Here is an 18,127-nt window from a genome sequence, read left to right on the forward strand (position 1 = left end):
AAGTCACAAGGCCCATAAGGGTAATAGCCGCGGTGGATTTATTTCGGTCTCTTTCCTCTTATTTCAATGTGCTTCCAATGACGCACTCGTAGAAGAAACCAAAACCAGAATTTCAAGCACCTTCTTAAATTTGTTTTCTCCTTTTGTGCCAAGTCAGAAATTAAAGAAATAACAGCTGCTTTCCCACCCCTCTGCGCTCCCGGCTCTTCCTCCCCTCCAGGACTGCGTTTACCTGTCGCAAGGAACATTCCCAGGGTTGTTTTGGAAGCACTACTGCCCTTTTCCTGCAGAAACGAGCCTCCTTGCAGCTGGGTGCAGTTTTCACCAGCTCCTAGGTGGCTCCTAGCTGGATGTGGCCCTTAATTAGCGCAGGAACCCAACCAAACCGCAAATGCTTCCACCCGTCGCTCAGCCAGCTCTTGTTTGCGCGAGCCGCAGTCTGGGGGAGGAGGCACAAAGAAGGGTTTTTAAGAGCCATCGCAATCCCGAACCACAAGCACACACATTTCAGCAGGAAATAAGCCTCGCTTTAGGGTACTAATTAGAGAAAGAAAGTTGTAACTTTTCAATGAGGAGGCAATCGCTGATTTTTATTTTAATGGTATAGGAACGGCTAGCTGGTGACTGAGGCAGTGCCATTCTGCTGCCTGTGGATCCCGGGTTGGCCGTGGGAGGCTTTGGCTTTGCAGGGCTGTGTCCCCTCTCGGGGTGCCCACGGCCACCCTTAAGATGAGGTTTGCTGCAGGTGACACTCATGAGGGCGCCGGGGCGGCCACGCACACCCTCAGCATCCCCTGCAGTAAACGCCCTCCCCCGTGCTGCACCCCCCTCCCCTCGGTGCCACACATCCATGGGGACGGGGGGTCATTTCTTACTTACTTTGTGTGGCACTGGTCACTCCTGGCTCTGCCCCTTGGGTCTTTTTTTTTGGTCTGCAAATATTTGCCTCAGTTTGCCAGACTTGCAGGGCTGGATGGCGCTGGGTGGTTTTCCTACACACAGGACAGAGAGAGTTTTCTGGTGTTTGTTTGCCGTTTGCGCGCTGTGTGTCTCGCTGGGGCGAGGAGCGGCGTTGGCTGCCTGTGGCCAGGCTGGGATCCCACTGTGCCACCCAGACCCGGCTGCTGGGTTCGGGCGGCTCTCATGGTGCTGGGGCAGAGTCCATCCATTTTCAGGTGCATCACAAAGGCTTAGAAGACCAGTATGTGCCTGAGGAGGGTGTCCGGTAGTACATACATGCTGGGGGGCAGCTGTAACGTCCCATGTCCCAAATCCCATGTCCCACGGGCTCCAACCGAGACCATGGCTGGGCTCTGGTGACAATCTGGCCGTGTTCTCGGTTGAGTACCAGACCCCTCTTGAACCAGCAGACCCACTCGCTGGTGGGACCGCCAGAGCCCCTGCCCATGACTCCCAGCTCTCCCAGCCAACGTCTGACAGTGATTTGGGTGGAGGAGGAGGGGTGAAGACGCACCTTCTCCACCACCCACAGCTTTAAAATTAACTGCAAGCACCCCTTATAAACCAGATAAACCAAGCTTGGGGTTTTTTTTGCCCCTAACAGAACAGCGGACTTGCGCACACCGGACTTGCGCACAATTCAGATATGCTTTTCTAAGTCCAAATTCCTTGAGCCTCTGACCCTTGCAGGCTCCCTGGGCTTGCCAGTTCCCAAATGCTGGTGTCACCTTCAGGCGCAAAGGCCACCCACAGCCAGTGCAAACCTCTGCTGCGCTCAGGGTGCCAGCAACGGCAGAGCCCCATGCCCGTACCCGGGGAGGGGACGGTCGTCTTATCCCTCTGGGAGCAGCGGGAGCAGGGCCCGGTGGAGCGGTGCCAGACACGGCTGCTTCCAGCCACGTCCTTGGAGGCTGCTGGCTGGAGGGTGCGGGGCCAGGGAAACACACACATGGGAGCACACACATATTACAGAAACTCCTGTTAGCTTTTGGCTTCTGCTTAGCAGGAAACGAAGATTATCAAGCGAGAGGTGACGCCTCTCGGAGCCTGGTGCTGTTTCAGGATGGGATCCATCACGGGCGGCCGTGGGAGCGGGGCAGAGCTGCAGGGAGGCGCAGGGAATGCGGCTGGTGGTGCCCTGTCCCCTGGCAGCCTTGGGGGTCCCAGGGCAACTCCTGTCAGAGTGGGGGTGTCAGCCTGGCCCTGTGTTGTTTAAACACCAGTTTGGGGTAATTGCACAGCGACCTCTGAAAAGACAGCTGGGGCTGCCTTGGTCTGCCTTCTCAAGCAGTACCATCCTCCCCAGAACCGCAGGAATGCCAGACTCAGGGATGCCAAGCACATTCGCCCAGTGCCTTAAACAACACCCCTTTGATCATCCTCAATTTCATAACCCCCAAAATCGCAGGTGTTTAGATGAGATGGATGTACCTCTCTCTAAGTTAGCATCCAGAAATATGAGCTTGCAATGAATAGTGGAGAAAGACGAGCATTAACAACAAGTCAAACCAAACCTATCACCAGCTACAGATAAATTCCCAGAAGGCAAAGCCCGACCATCACCCCGATCCCTCTAATCCAGCGCGGGCGCAGGCTCAGCCCACAGGGAGAGTCATGGCCACCAGGAATTTGCAGTCGGAGCAGACCCGAGGGAAGCATTTCCCACCTTTCCCGAGCCGGGTGCCAGCAGAAAGCCAGCGCGAGGGCCAGGGACATGACCCTGGGCACGGGCAGAGCTGCAGGGTCGGGGCTCAGGTCTTTTCTGCCAGATGGCCCCAAACCTGAACTTTTTCAGGTGAACCGGCTGCCACCAGAACATGGAGAGCAGTATATTCTGGGGTGTATTTGCCCTTGCAGCTGAGAGAGGCCACCACCAGGGCTTTGAGCTACATGTTGGCACTTGCATTGTACCTTACAAACCCTTTCAGTAAACATTCCCTAAATGAGAATATTCCGGGGAGGTGCCCGGTGGAGCCAGCCCTGACCCTTGCTCTGCCTCGGCTGGCCCCGGGTGTGGATGCATCGCCCTCCGGAACACGGCAGGCAATGACTCCTGGTGGGGGACACTTCTAGAAATCCCGTATACATTTTCTGCCGCTGCAGAACTGCGAGTGATTATCCTCCGGGCTGCAGGCCTGGCTGGGTTTGCCTTTCAAACGGCTCACAATAGAAATCTCTCTGCAGAAGAATTTGTTGAAAACCAGTTCAGCGGGAGAGAGAGGGACAATTGCTTTGTCATGGTATCTCTGCCCGGGCGTGTTGTGTGGCCTTCATGAATGCAGCAATCCTCCCTCTCTCCCCGTTTGTTAAAGAGGATGCCTGACTCAGTATTTCTCAGTAATAGTGGTTACTATTTTTTGCCTTGTTTGTTTCCAACACCAGTGTCTGTTGTTTTAATGCTGTTGGAGAACAGAAGCAGACGCTGAGGCCTTGCAGAAGCCATCAGTGACTTGCAGATTTTACAAACTCTAAGTGCTGGATGCGTGGGGTCTTCACCATGGCGGTGGCACTGCCCTCCCGAGGGACGGGGCTGGCGGTGCCGGGGTCGGCGGCAGAGGCAGGGCTGCTGGGTACCCCGCGGCTGAAGGCAACAGAACTCTGGCCACCACAAGCCCTTCTTTTCTTCCCTAAAGCTTGCTCACTAAGGAAAAGAGCATAACAAAAATGCTTCATTTTCCCAGCTGCTAAACGTGGCAGAAAAAGGCTAACATAGGCCCTCCAAGAGTGCCATGGCTAATATTTATAAATTCCTTTCAAGAATAGCTAATACACAGCCAGCGCTAAGTATTAGTCTGTTAACCCCAGCATAGCATCTTAATGCACATCCACGGTCCAGCTTAAAGCTTAACCTTTGTTTTAATAAGGTAAAAAACCCCACTCATCTGGGTCTTACCTAACTCGAAAGTGAATTCAGAAGAGCCCCCTTTCCCCTTCTCTTTGTGCTTTCCCAAATCCCCGGGTCTGACCCTTCCCAGGATGAGACACAGGCACTTTAAGAGGAATGAAATCACCCCAGAAAAGTGCAGCCTCCAGAGTGGTGCCAGCGGAGAAAGAAAGATAAAAATGAGAGGAGAGCAGAGGGGAAAAGCAGTGATTAAAGTGATCTGGTGACCGAAATACCGCACACAGGGTCGCTTACTGATGTGAAAAAGGCAGCTGTTCCAGAAAGCTGGAAACCTGAGGAGCATAGATGGGAATCCATCACGCTGGGTGAGAGAGCCTGGAGCTCCCTGTGGCCGCGGGTCACCGCTCCACCGCCCAGTGCCGGGCTTTAAAGCACAGGGCAGTAATTACGGTCAGCGAGCAATTACCATCTTCCTCCTTCAAGCCCAGGTGCAGAAGGTGCCACGCTCTGCCCGGCAGCAGGACACAGCACCGCTCCCTGCCACCACTCCCCCTGGTGCCCGTGGCTTCGGTATGGGACCACCAAACCCTCCCTGCTCCCATATGCGACCTCCCACAGCCCCCCTGCGGCTGCAGAGCCCCTTGCTGGGGTGCCTGCTGCCTGTGTGCCCCCTTACTGGGGTTCACGCTGCATGTGTGCCCCCTTCCCAGGGTGTGTACCCCCTTACTGGGGTTCACGCTGCATGTGTGCCCCCTTCCCAGGGTGTGTACCCCCTTACTGGGGTTCACGCTGCATGTGTGCCCCCTTCCCAGGGTGTGTACCCCCTTACATGCTGCTCCTGCATCCCAAACCCTCTCCCTCACCCAGGGAGAGCACACGGAGCGAGCGGGCTGACTGGGGATGGACGAAGGAGACATCTCGTAGGCTGCATTTCCAGCCCCGAGGCATCTGAGCCTGACAGTCAACACTCAGGACAAAGATTAGAAAAGAAGCAGAAAAGGGTTTTCCGCACAAAGCGTTTCACAGGGTGCGGGAGCCGGGCTGGCTGCAGTGCCCAAGGTGCCAGCCCCAGCCCTGGCTCCGTGCCACTGATTCACAGGGTGACATCCAAAACCCTTTTGTTCCCTTCGGACTCATTTCTGGAGTGGTGGTGTCCTGTCCGAGTTGTCCTCCCAGAGGTTTGCCCTTTGCCCACAACGGTCTAGACACACAGTTCATAAATGACTCACAACTTTCTTGTGCTCAAAGTGTCTGCCCTTGCTTCTGGCCCTTAATTTAGATCTGTCCTTCAAGAGCCAAAATCTGGGCGTCAGCCGTGACCTCAGATCTTTTCTTCCCACGTCTCTGGAGTTAGTAAATCCGCCTGTCCCACCTCCAGACGAGCCCTGCCAGCACTCGCCCGTGCAGGGACCTTATTTCTGCAGAAGGCCCGAGCTGGCCAGCAGCACCTCCCAGAGCAGCTCTTGCCGCTGCTCTGTGCAAGCCACTGCCAGAGACCATGGTTGGACTGCTTCTCCTCCAACAGTGTCCTCAGGCATCCCCAGTGCTGCTTGGGGACAACCTCCTGGTGCCCAGTGCTGCTCATGCCCTTCCTCGCCAACCTCACACCTCCTCCGCCTCCTCCACTTGTCACCCTGCATGGACAGGATGGCAGGGCCAGGAAAAATCTTCCCCTGGCACTGCCAGACAGTGCTCCTCTACCCTATCAGGGCCCTTCCCTGGATCCTGCGAGAGGCACCGACAACCCCGAGGTGGGGCCAGCCCCGATGGTGGCCCATGCAAGGTGCACAGTCAACGTTCTGGGCTTGGCTCCCACCAAGCATCCCCAGCCCAGGGTCTGTAGGCAGGCAGCTTGCCCAGCCTGCAAGCCGAGGGTCCAGGCACGGTCACCCTCACTTGCTCAGGGTGGCCCCCGAATTGCACGCCGAGCCTGTCTGATGTGGGTTTGGCTCACAGAGAACACGAGCAGGAGCCCAAGCGAGTTCTCTCACACGCTTGCTCTCGTCCCGTGCTGCCCGGGCGGTCAGGAGGGGGAGATCTTTACCGTGACAAATCCAGCCTGTGCAGCAGCAGATGAACTCCAGATCCAAGCTATTGCTTCTGACAGGGACTCTCTGCGCGCCATACAGCCCCCTGACAGCGATGCTGGTGGTTGGAGCTTAGTGCCGGACGACATCTGCCCTGCCACACGCTGCCTGGGACAGTGGCACACACGCGGCCATGGGCACAAGCGACCTTCTGCATCCCTGCACCGTCCAAGCAGGAGAAGGACCACCCTGTCCCCTCCACACGTTTCCAAACCTCCCCCAGACCTTGTGCGGGGCCGTTCCCACAGCCGCGGCCTGGCAGCTCCCCAAAACTGCCCTGCCTTTCACCCACTCTGATTATATTTTTCCCCAGAGAGGTCACTCATTAATTCTCTAACAGCTGCACATCCTCACAGGGCATGTTTATGTTACACATAAGAATTCTACTCAATTGGGTACATTTTCCACTGGAATTTCCATCTCCCTTTATACTTGAGTTTCAATTGCAAGTCAAATCTTGGACATAAAATACAGGCATTTAACATCGAGTAAAACACCCTCCCTTCCCCTTCCTTAATACTCCCTTTGCTACAGGGTGTTCTAAAAAGCTTCCGACTGATGGGAAGAGTTTCCTAACTAACTCCTAAACTACCAGTGGGGGGGGTTGTACCTTACACCAAACCTGCTGCGGGTGCGATCCTCTGTGGGTGCCACCCAAAGCGCAGGGAATGGTGCGGGCGGTCGGGGGATGCTCATTTACTCCTTGGGGACCCTGCACCCCAGCACAGGGGCTGAGCACGCGGCTCCTGAGCAAGAAAAAGACAAAAACCCGTTGGGGTCCCAGCCGTGGCACCCCTGGCCAGGCAGGCAGGGACGGCAGCCGCTGTTCCCCAGCCCATGGAGCTGGCACATGGCGGCGCCATGGTGTGTACCCCTGGCTGCATCCCTGGCCCCTCTCCGGGCGGGCTGCTGCATCCCAGGGCTTCCGCGAGCAGGTGCCTTGGGGCCCGGTGACTGGCTCCTGCCGACTGGGGCGGGCAGCTGGCAGCATCCGGCGTTTGGGGGGATGTTATTGTGTGCCAGCACGGTTTGGACCACGTTTGTGCCCCAAGACCAGCCAGGTTTCAAAGGGGAACACTGCCTATTCTGGGGGGCATTTATGTAATTTTTTAAAATTCAGCTGAGCTAGGATGAATCTCTTATGAATTGCACTGGGACGGATACACTCCGTAAACATGTAAAACATTAACATCAGCATGTGAAGTCCCTGCAAGCAGATCACTGCAGCCTGCTCCCGGCACTCCGGTTATTCCATGCCCCGGCACTGTCACGGTGCGGCGGGGACAGCAATGCTCACATCCCATGGGAGCCACAAGGCTGCCTTTTTTGTCCAAAAGTTTTTTGGTTTAGGTTGGGTTTTTTTTTCTACTTAGATGACCCAGGGCATCTCTCTGCCTCCCGTCATCACTAGGATCCCCGGCTGCATCCCTGTGGGCCAGCCTGACCCCACGGCTTTCCCCTAAACCAGCTGTGGAAACTCCGGGCAGGACAAACATCCCCGTGTCTCTAGGCTGCCCACTGGGGAGCTGGAAATAAACGGCGTGGGTGTCCCCTCCGCCAACAGCTCCGCAAAGCGCTCGGGACAGCAGCTGAGTTCCGTCAGGTAGTTAAAATTGCAGACCTCTCGCCTGCGACGTGCTTTTTATGGTGGTTTGTTGTTTACAGAGATGAGAAAGGGTAGAAGAGCCTTCAAAAAAATATCCCCTTGCCTCTGAGGGTACCGTTGTGGAAACAAACTGGCGGCAGTGTCTGAGACGGGCTTGGCAGCTTCTGCCCGTGACACCCAGCCGCGGTCGCGCTGCCTTCTTCACAGACGGCACAGCAAGGACCAAATTGGTGCCCACCTCTTTAGGGACGCAGGTGCCTCCGTACAACCCTGTCTGGGACAGGGAGGACCAGAATTAGGGCTGTATCTTCTAGCAAGACCTGGCACGTCCTGGTGTGTGATTCATGCTCCTTTCTAGGCTGGAAAGGAGGATGGCAAAGGGACAGCCTGGTGGTCATGGGCCTCCAGAGCCACCCACTGCCTTCACCTGAGAACCCCCCATTTTTGCCTAAAGATCACGGGTCAAAGCAGAGACCTGTCTGGCTCTACAGACAGCGAGAGGTGGAGATGCGCAGCTTCTCTCACGAGTTTACTCCAGTGGCTAGTTGTCCACGGCTAATTATTCTGGGGTTTTTTGCTGATCATCTCATCTGCACTTAACAAGATTCAGCTTTGAATCTTGCCTTGCTCCGATCTTTCATTTGAAACTCTCCTTGCATGCTCTCATGCACTGCACTTTCACACCGTAAGGCGTTTTCTCCAGCCCTAAAGTCATGCAGATAAGAAAATTATTATTTATTGGAGGATTTTCCTGGTAATAGCAATTATTATCTCAAGCTTTTGTTGCATTGTTAAGTTATTGAGCAACAGCGTGCACAGGAAAACACAGCCCAAGCTATTTACTCAGGCAACTCAGAGCAAAAAGTTGGGCATCAGCTACCAGGTGCTAAATATAAAATAAGATCAATATCAAGCAGCAGAATTAAGAACAGAATTCTTCCAGCCAGTTTTTCTTAGAACTTAAGAAGACAAGCTATATAGTCCCTATACAAATATTTCAGAATGAACATAATTAACTGCCTGCGCGTTTTCAGCCTGGTAAATCACTGCTGAGCTTATGGTGAACCCAGAAACCAAGTGATTTTCCTTGGAACAACCAAGACTGAAACTATGCCGGAGGAAGTTTGATTTCTGAGTGATGATATGTCTACTGATGGTTAACCACCAGGATGGATGTGGGGTTTCACTTGGCCTGGAGATGAAACCCTCAATTCCAGCATCCTCTGCTTCTTCGGGGATGGACGTGGTATAAAGTCTGAACCCAAACTCAAATCCCAGTTTTGAAGCCTGAGCCAGCGCTTGATGGAGCTTGGCCACCCTTCAGAGGGCCAGCTGCAGGAAGCGTTGCATCCGACACCACGTGAAAATTCCTGCTTTTTGCTCCTAATCCAAGCCTCATGCCTTATTAGCAGCAGCACACTGAGGTTTCGGACCCGTCTGAGCACTGAGAGATTGGCGAGGGCTCGAGGCTGATAGAGGGGGAGGAAGAGTAGCAGTGACCAGGCACGTACCTGAGATGGGGACATCAGCAGCAGGTTTTGCTTGGGGTGGGACCAGGGCTCAGACAGAATATGATACAACAGGAGAACCAGATCAGCCCCTTGGCATAAGAGCATTGAATAGAGCAAAATTTCAGGGCTAGAACCTGTCATTTGGTGTCAGCTGCTGTTTTTACTGGGCAGAGCTGGCCGGCGAACAGAGCAGCTCCCCACTGCAAGCAGCCAGGCGTTTGCATCTCCCGCACTGAAATGCTCCCAGAGACAGAGAGAAGGGAGGAGAGCTGGAGAAAAGCGCCCATAACCAGAGCAGGAAAACAAAGCCATGAGAAGCTTGCTCATGGCCAGGAGCGGCGACGGCCGGCACTGCCGTCTGTCCGTCCATCTGTCCGTGGGCGCAGCCACACCTGCAGCCCCAGCCCAGACAGCCCCGACGCTCCCGCTTTGTGGTCTGACATTTTGCCCAGTGTCCTGCAACGACAGTGGGGGCGGGCGGCCGGTGACATTCACAAGCCAAGCGAAGTGTCACCCAGCTTAACCTCCCCGCCCAACCTCCCTGCCTGCCGGGAAGTGGGTCCTGAGCAGGGTGTGGATGGGGTCCCTGCTGCAGGGACCCCCCCACGCCTGGGGTCAGGAGCCGAGGGGAGAGATGCCACTTCACCCCTCCGTCACCACACCAGGGCATGCCAAGTGCCCCCTGCCCAGAAGGGTTTCCTGCTTCACCACAAAACATTTCAACCTGCAACAAGCAATTAGTTTTTACAGTGTCCCTTGTGATTTCCACTCCCTCCAGAAGCTTTTCCCCTGGGACGCAAACACAGGCAGAGACAGGGAGGAGAGGCGAGCACAGCCCTGCACTTAACCACCCGCTGCCTGGTGGAAAACGCCCAAAAGAAGGTACCTGTACCTGGATCATCATCTCTGAGTCCTCAGCAGCCTCGGTGGCCCACAGCCATCCTCCTCGGGTGCCAGAGATGAGACCATGAGGACTGAGTAACTCGTGGCACATGTTAGTGGCTGCTCCGTGCTTGCGCATCTCGGTCCGCAGGAGCAAGGTGCCGGGAAGCAGCGCTGCAGCAAAGCACAGGGGAAGGGATGATGCTTTATGTTGGTCTCAGCGTGAGCCTGCGAGGGGGAAAAGGGCACTTGTAAAAGGCAGGGAGTGCATGCTGCCTCCTGGAGGGAAGGGGAAGCCCTCGGTGTCACTCCACTAATTGCCTTTTGTAATTAGGATGCCTGTTGCAGTGCTACTGGGGCAGCAGAGCTAGAGGTGCCCACCACAAATCCCCTGGGATGAGGGGGCGAGCACTGGGTGCCCTGGGTCACAGGCTGCTCCCGGCTGTCACCCGAGCCAGCACGGGCACAGCGGTGACGGCCACGGCCCTGGCAGCCCAACCCTGGGCCCACGGTCCTTGCTCCAACCCCGGTCCCCAGGGAAGAGCCGCAGCTCCAGCGCAGAGCGTGCTGCAATGAAAGCATCGCCTGCGCTGGACCGGCCTCACCCCTGAACGGTGTCTTAAAATAAAGCCGAGCTCTCCTGGGGAGGGAAGGAGGGAGCCAGGGACGGGGCAGGGGAGCAGCAGCCACCCCCGGGCTCCTCCCAATAACCAGGCAATTGCATTATCTCCCACTGCAACACCCAGAGGTGTTGGATGCTCTGGGTGTAACACATCTTCTACCCCATCCTTTGCTGGAGAGACTGAGCTTTTGCAACTTCTTGTCCAGTGTGTTCTTTCCATGCGGCAGTTCCCACGCATCTGGCTTGCTCCAGGAGCTAGCGCTTCAATCCCTCACATGAGGCAATGGGATTTGCTTCTGCAGCCAGCGTTGCTCATGTACACGTCCATGGTCTTGGTCTGAACCTGGACAGGACACATGGGGCAAGACCCTCCTGGCAAAGCTCCTGCTCTCCGGCTGGATCAGCTCCTGGATCTGGAACCGTAATTAAATTAATCACCAGATTGCAAAAGGGCGTGGGTGGGGAGGTGGGAGAGGCTGGAAGATAATTAGAAAGCGGATCATCACCTTGTTTTCCTGTCTCCCCACGGATACCACCAGTTTGCTGAGATGTTGCAGTAGATGTCCCAGCTTAAAGAAGAAGCTGGGGTGTCCCAGCCTCAAAGCCACACAAAGTCACGCATGACTTTAAAGCAAGACGTCTGGCTGTTGGCAGGCTCAGGGAGGTCCTCACCCCTGCAGTTCTGCCCCCAGGACACACACACATCCCCGCGGCCCTCTCTGCTCTGCAGAAAGATGAGACAGGAGCTAAAACAACGTTGGGATGGCATAAAATGGCTAAATACAGCCTCACTGGCCTCATGCCTCTCCGGCGCGGTACAGAGGCACCTCGGGTTGGGCAGGGCTCCTCTCCGGGGCCGGGGCAGTGCCACAGCGTCCGTCTGGGGCTGCCAAGGTGCGAGGGGGCTGGGGGGGCTGGAGGAGGGCAGCCGTGGGGACCTGACCCCTGAACATGCGTTTCTCAGGGGCTGGCAGTGGCCCAGTGGCGTAGGGTTCCCCCAGGGCATTCCGAATAGTATAGGATTTCTCTCCTCACCAGGAGCCAGATGCCCTTCTCTAGTACAGTCATTTATTTTTAAATGCTGCCCCGAGGGATGGTGGTGGGTTACTCTCTGCTGCAGTTCGTAACTGAGCCCCCCCCCGTCCCTTCCCCCCGGGCAGGACACAGCCTTTTCTTAATCTGTCTTTACTGTGATGCTCCTGGTGTTTATCATCAGCCTTTTTTTTCCGCAAAGAACTCGCTCACTCTTGCCATTAGTGATACCCACTCAGTAAATTGCCAGAAGTTTCACGTTTACACTCCTGTCTGTTTTACCCAACACAAATCCAGTGTGACCTAACTGGAATGACTGTGATTTCTGGTGGAGATGATGACAGCAGGCCTTAGTTAAATTAATTTCTAGAGTTTTGCCCACACTTTATACCGCATATTCCACTTACAAAGGGTAAAACCTGACTGGTAAATATTTCATTAAGCAGTTAATCATATTACTAGAGATAAAATCATCTTGCCATAAACACTGACTAGAAACGAGCCAATGCATTCCGCTGATATGCACAAAAAGATCCATTATATATCTAGGCTTTGCCTAATCATTTATTAACTGCTTCTTAGAGGATTCATAGTGGAAGGAATTCAAGCCGTGCCTCGCACCGCCAGCCCTTGGGAGGGGGCAGCCCTTGCAGGCTGGCGGTGCTGGTGATCACCCCAGACCCACTGTGCTGTAGCTCCTGGAGCAACCGGGGCTCAAGGAAACCTCTCGCTGATCTCTAATCCTTTCCTGGGTGAGGAAATCCATCCCACGCGAAGGATCTCTAAAACTCATGAGGAATACAATCCCTCTTTATCCGCGAGATGTTTGCACGCTCAGGCAGTTCTTGGATCGCCCCAAAGCCAAACCTGTCACCCAGCACTGAGCACAGGGTGCTTCAGGAATGCCTCGGGACAGGCAATGGGCGGAGGAAAGCCAGAACCTGAATTTCTAAAAAATATTCTACCTGTTGTAAGTGCTTCCCGTTCCCATCTGTCGTGTCTGAACTGCCTGGGAAGCGCCTGCTCTCTGCAGGTGGCTGCAGTCAAAGGTGGGAACGGGAAAGGAGCCCATCAGGAGGCAACACGGACTGGTCACAGCTGAGTCACACGCCCTGGAAGAAACATGATTTCTGCTTTAATGGAGAAAATGACGCTTTCTAAAGTGAAACCAACTGCAGTGTTTCCACTGAACTCACCAGAGCCCGATTCAGGAGACACTGGTCTCATTAACTGAAGTCTGACAAAACCTTAGAGGACTCCTGGGTTTAGTTGGCTTCTCGCCCACTTGGAGTTTGCTGGATGATCTTTATCTGATCAGATAGATGACAACTGGGATTAACTGCACTTTTCATCAACGCATCCACACTTGTTCTGAAGGAGTGCTTAACAGAGGCCATCCACAGCATTTCTTTCCAGTCCTATATAAAGGATTGTATACAAAGCCAAGGACAATTTTAATGTATATGAGTCAGTCTCCAACCTTGTTTTAACCCATGGTAGGTGAGATACTTCTGGTTTCCTCCTTGTAGTAGCCGGGTATTTTATACTTGAGGAAAAAATATAGGCTCACCTTAACTGGTCACCTGACAGCCTCAGGGACAAACCGTGGGACAGAGGCACCGTCTGGGCGTCAGAGTTGGGAGGAGGCTGTGCTGACGATCCAGCGTGCTCAGCTGCAGACACCGTGCTGGGCTCCACCAGCGTCTGGTGCAACCTGAACATGCAAAATTCCTGCAATCCATCTCAGGAAAACGGATCTGTTCAAGCAAGTCAGGAGGAGTCAAAAGAAAAAGGAGCAGAAAGGACGTGTTGGAGAAATGGGCATGAGAGAAAAACAGGCAGAAAAATTTTAGCAACAGGGCAAGGGACTTTTTCTCCCCCCCAGTTCCTCACCGCTCTTGGTCTAGGTAGCCTCTGATGAGATGGCTCATTAAGCTACTAACAAGTTTAACTGGTGGGTGAAGGTTTGTGGATGGTTGTGGAAGATGCTCATCTCCCAGGTGAGAAGCAACAACTTCCCATCCTTGTGGTCTGCAGCTACTGCATGTGTACAGAGGGCTGGCCAGAGAAGGCGTGGAATTAGTTCCCCTGGGGAGCAGGGACCACGGCAGGGACAGTCCTCCAGGCAGAGGGACATGCCCAGATGGTGCCCAGCTCTGCTGGGAGCCCCATGGGACCCAGCGTGGCTCTTCTCCACTTGGCTCCTCTGCTGAGGCTGCTACCGAAAACGTGGGGCGCTCACTGTACTGCTGGGAGGTTAGTCTTAGCTGGCCACTAAATTTGTGTCACAGGAGCCACAAGAGAGCCACAAGAATACCCTTGAAGCCACAAACAGCCCGGTCTGAGTGTGACCTGGCAATCCAGACATGCAAAAAACTTTTGGGCCATTAGCAATCCCCCAAGTTGCCAAAATTCTCATCAAGGCCGCCTTTGTAATGCAAGCAAAGGGAAGAACACTATTGAGTGTACTATTGAGTGAAGTCTGCAATAATTTTAAAATGGGAAGGGAAAAGGACCTCGCTCCTTTTCCATGGCCCCCAGCGTGCACTGCTATTTTGGAGCTCACACAGAGTTTGCTTGTTATTGGCAGCGTAACCGGCCCTCAGTGTTCAGACTCAGATGCCTGCAGAGTTTGGGATTTCACATCAAAGCCACTGGTTTGGCCACGGCAGCGGTCGGTGATAAAGTTTGGAACCAAACCCAAACTTCTCAGAATTTCACAGCTATTCCGGTCCCGCGCAGGGCTCATCTCCCCTCGCTGCTGGAAGGAGCACGCACGCTGCAGTGCTCCAGCCACCAAAGGTCAGTAGGACCTAGTTAAAGTTAACATTCAGGTTTAACTCACTTTTTAAGTCCTTTTTTTTTTTTCTTCAGAAAGCTATTTCTGATCTTTTGGGGTTCTGACATCTCCTTCCACAGCCCGGGAGGAAGAACCGAGTGTCCCCAGGCTGCTGGTGGGACCTTCTGCTCTGATGCCTGAAGATGGAGCTGGGGCCACCCTGGAGCAGATGCCCTGGGTCCAGCTCCCGGTGATGATGCCATTCATTCTCAACCAGTGGTGGTTTTCTCTTAGGCAATAGAGCACAGGAAAGCTACAGGAGTGAAGAGGATGAGCATGTTACACAGGGGCAGGAGGAAAAAGCCGTGAACACAGCTGGTCTTGGACAAACACTCTCCAACCGGGACTCCAACTTACTGTCCTAGTGCAACCAGCAGTGTCAACAGCAGCCATCCCCCTTTTACAGCAACCTCCTCTTGGAATATTTTCCTTTCTCCATGGGTCACTAAGTAACCGCTGGAGCGTGGTGTCTCTCAGCTTAGCATCTTGGAGAGAGCTGCTTTCTGTTCTGCTTTGAGCGATTTAATAATTTTGTTGGGCTTCTACCCAAAGAAATAAGGCCCTTTATGTTGTCTTTGGTTCAGGTTCTCTCTCTCACTCATGCTTTTTAATTCCCATAAAAACCTAACATGTTCCTGCCAAAAGTATAATAGTAGGGCCATGAGTGGTGGTGTGTAGAGTGCCGACCCCACGGTCATAAAAGTATGAGAACAGCAATAGTATTTAGCAAGGAGAGACAATGGGAGTGGAAAATAGTGTTCATTCAGCTTCTCTTGTGGAATCAAAGGCAGCTGGCGAGCACTGAATTAATTCTAAAAATAGCAAAAAAACCTTAAAGGAAATATGTGTAAATGAAGAAGCCATTGCCAGTGGGGCTGCTCTGTTAAAGCCATCCCTGGATGCCCTTGAATGCGCAGACCTTCATGTGAGCACGGGGAGCATCCTGCCCGCTCCTCGCTCGTGCTGGCTGCAGCGTAAGTTTGCCGAGATCCTGATCTGAGCTCTTGGCTTTGGGATATTTGTTTCTCCCTTCCATCCATCATCAACCCAGGAGGCTTCTGAGTGCCTTTTGCTCTCAGATAAAGGTTCAAGAAAAGCTTTGGTTCCAGGAAATTACGCAATGCCGCTGGTCTTGACTAATGCTCAGTAAAGCACTAAAGCCTTGTGGACCACGTTGAATGACTTGAGGGCTTCGGTTCAGAGAAAGCTTGGCAGACAGTTGGCATTAAAAACTGAACTACCACAAGAAAAGTATGAGCTCTTGACAGAAAAATAAATTTGGGGACCAGACACTCTGAGAAATACCTAATTTCACCTGCCTGAGAACTGTGTTCAAGAAGGATTTTGAAGCTCTACTTAGCTAGTCCATCACCTGCTTTGGAAAGGCACCAGGAGCCATAAAGCTTCTGAGCTCTCGTGGGTTGCTTCACCAACCTCACCGCAGGACGGTGGGGCTAACCTGTGCTATCACCTGCAGAAACCACTCCCCAAAAACCCGGTCTGTGTCGAATGGGGGATCTGCAAAACTTCACAACTTCCAAATACACAAAACCTGAACTCACGGGCGCTGAGACGGCCCCAGCTCTGTGCGATTCAGGAGCAGGGGCATCCGCACAGGCGGCTGTGAAACTTGGCCAGACCCCCTGGGAAAGCGTTGATACTTTGGGCTTTGCAAATAGCTCCAGAGCAAAAGTGAGCTTTGGGGAGATGTGCAATACGGATTTTTAAACCCAGGTAAGAACCAGAACAGCCTTCAGTGCAAACCAGCGTACAGCTGAGGAAGCGCTGGGCTGATAAAGTAACACTTGGTAGCGTTGGTCCAGCAAAGGTGACTTACCAAACAAGATCCAAATGGTTCTGGAGAAATGGCAGTGGGGAAAAGTTTAAAATAATTTGTCCCTGCATTTTGGCTCTGTGATCAGCTGTTGTATTAGGGATTTAACACCTCCATCTGCAGCAAAACCTGGGCTGATAGTCAGGAGGAAAGAGAAGCTGTTATGAACCAACAACCACCAGAAGGAACTGAGGCCTGGGATGGCAGGGAATGTTTTTTTGCTTGACGGTTGTTTTCCTGTCCTAGGAAATCTCTCTGTTCTGGTAGAAACCACAGGGGGACATGCCTGAGGGTAAGGGATGAAGTCTCTGTGCTCACCAAAGCTGGTTGCTATGGCTGGCTGTGTTTTCAGCGATAGCGATGAAGTCTTTATGGCCAAGGTTTCAGCTTTTAGCAGTCCAACTTGCAGCCATTTTTGTCTTCTGCAAGCTTTTGGGATCCACTTGAAGGAGTAGTTTCCCCTCCTTGCAGCTGTGTTTCCAAATTTAAATACTTAAGAGTTTACAGCCAGGTGTTTAGATATTATATGCATATATGTGTGTGTGTGTGTGTACTGCAAAGAGTTGCAGTCAATATCTCCCAGGTCACTCTAAGTACCACGGCAAACCCACACAGTGTGAAACTGGCTCCGTCCTAACCTACCAGTAGCACAACTCGGTGCTAAAGAGACATTTTTACCATCTATAAATATATAAATTTATATAAACAGTGACTATATAATATTTTCCATAATATAGCTTGGGAACACAAGACATTTAAAGTAATTTCCCGTATCTAGATTTATACTGTGCCCTGTCTTTTTCTGTTCATAAATCCACTTCTCTATAAGCGCTGCGGAACGTTGTATATGAAAGTCAGCATATTCATGGGAGATTTAAAATGTAGTTTGTAGGCTAGAAACATTCAGATTAATTTGAACATACCTGGAATACGCGTGGGACTCTGGTCCCCACCCACACCCGGCACCTCCTGATCCGCCGGCTGCAGCAGCAGTTCTCACCTCCGGCATTCACAGCATTTTTCTCTTATCGGGCTGATGATGCCTTCGGGTTTTGGCACAGTGGCTGCTTAAACGTGGATCGTGACGGCACGGTGTTGTGCAAAATGGGGTTTCGATGCGATCCCCGTGCGTTTCTCCAGTCTCCCGGGGGGGGGAAGACAGAGGAGCCCCGCGGGAAGGAGCACTCTCAGGAGAGGGTGCTTGGTGCTCCTGTGCAGCTGGGAATGCGCCGTGCCCCGCTCCTGAATCACCCAGAGCTTTGCCTTTTAACCACTGTTACTGGGATGCAAGGGTGCACAAGCATGGTATAATCTAGACTCAAAAGTCCTTTTTTCTGTATCCTATTGATCAGCGCACGGGTAAATGCTTCCCCAGGACAGCCTCCTGCCCCCCGTCCACCTCCCACGATACCTAACGCTTGTTCTGATCTTTAGCATGTGTGTGCCTTGGCCAGGTGAGATGCAGAGTGCCAAGATATGAAGTAATATTTGCTATCTGGCATGCAGTACGTGTTGCAATACCTAGTCATAATCGTGTTTGAAAGTTATAATAGCGGAGAGAGTTATTAACCTGGGCTCCCTTCCTGTCTCTTGTGGCTTTCGATCAGACACTGGGCGTTTTTCAAACTATTTTTTTGAGCGTATAATTTTAGTACGTACGTCAATAGAAGGTAGAAAGAAAACAGAATTTACTGCGATAAAATTAAAAGGACAGAGTCCCTGCCGCCCAGCTACACCCAGCGAGGAGACGACCCCCCCCCCCACCCGCCACCTCCCACGCTGGAGGAGCATCACCGTTGGGGCTGTGCCATCAGCCGCAAAGGTGTGAATCCCCTGCCCCGCGGCCAGCCCGGGGACAGACAGGGACCACCGGGCTCCCTCTCCTCCCTTTAATAGCCTGGTGGCAGCA

At 53.2% G+C, this 18,127-nt stretch overlaps 1 protein-coding gene and 1 long non-coding RNA gene across 7 annotated transcripts in view; one reads left to right on the top strand and one right to left on the bottom strand.

Annotated features, from left to right (window-relative positions):
• The window catches only part of FGF1 (fibroblast growth factor 1), a 30,379-nt gene that overhangs the window by 4,995 nt on the left and 7,257 nt on the right, over positions 1-18,127 (top strand). The gene's annotated exons all lie outside the window — the stretch shown is intronic.
• LOC134521974 (uncharacterized) lies at positions 256-16,870 on the bottom strand. Of its 3 annotated transcripts, XR_010072919.1 has the most exons (8): positions 13,116-16,870; positions 12,742-12,963; positions 12,511-12,657; positions 11,020-11,237; positions 10,834-10,926; positions 9,902-10,119; positions 880-992; positions 256-439 (listed from the first exon to the last, which is right to left on the bottom strand). It is a non-coding gene; the product is annotated as an uncharacterized LOC134521974 (long non-coding RNA). The 3 variants fall into 3 exon arrangements; XR_010072918.1 differs by having other exon boundaries at positions 9,902-10,926; XR_010072917.1 differs by having other exon boundaries at positions 9,902-11,237.

The sequence above is a fragment of the Chroicocephalus ridibundus genome, chromosome 11 (genome assembly GCF_963924245.1).
Source record: "Chroicocephalus ridibundus chromosome 11, bChrRid1.1, whole genome shotgun sequence".
Lineage (NCBI taxonomy): Eukaryota > Metazoa > Chordata > Aves > Charadriiformes > Laridae > Chroicocephalus > Chroicocephalus ridibundus.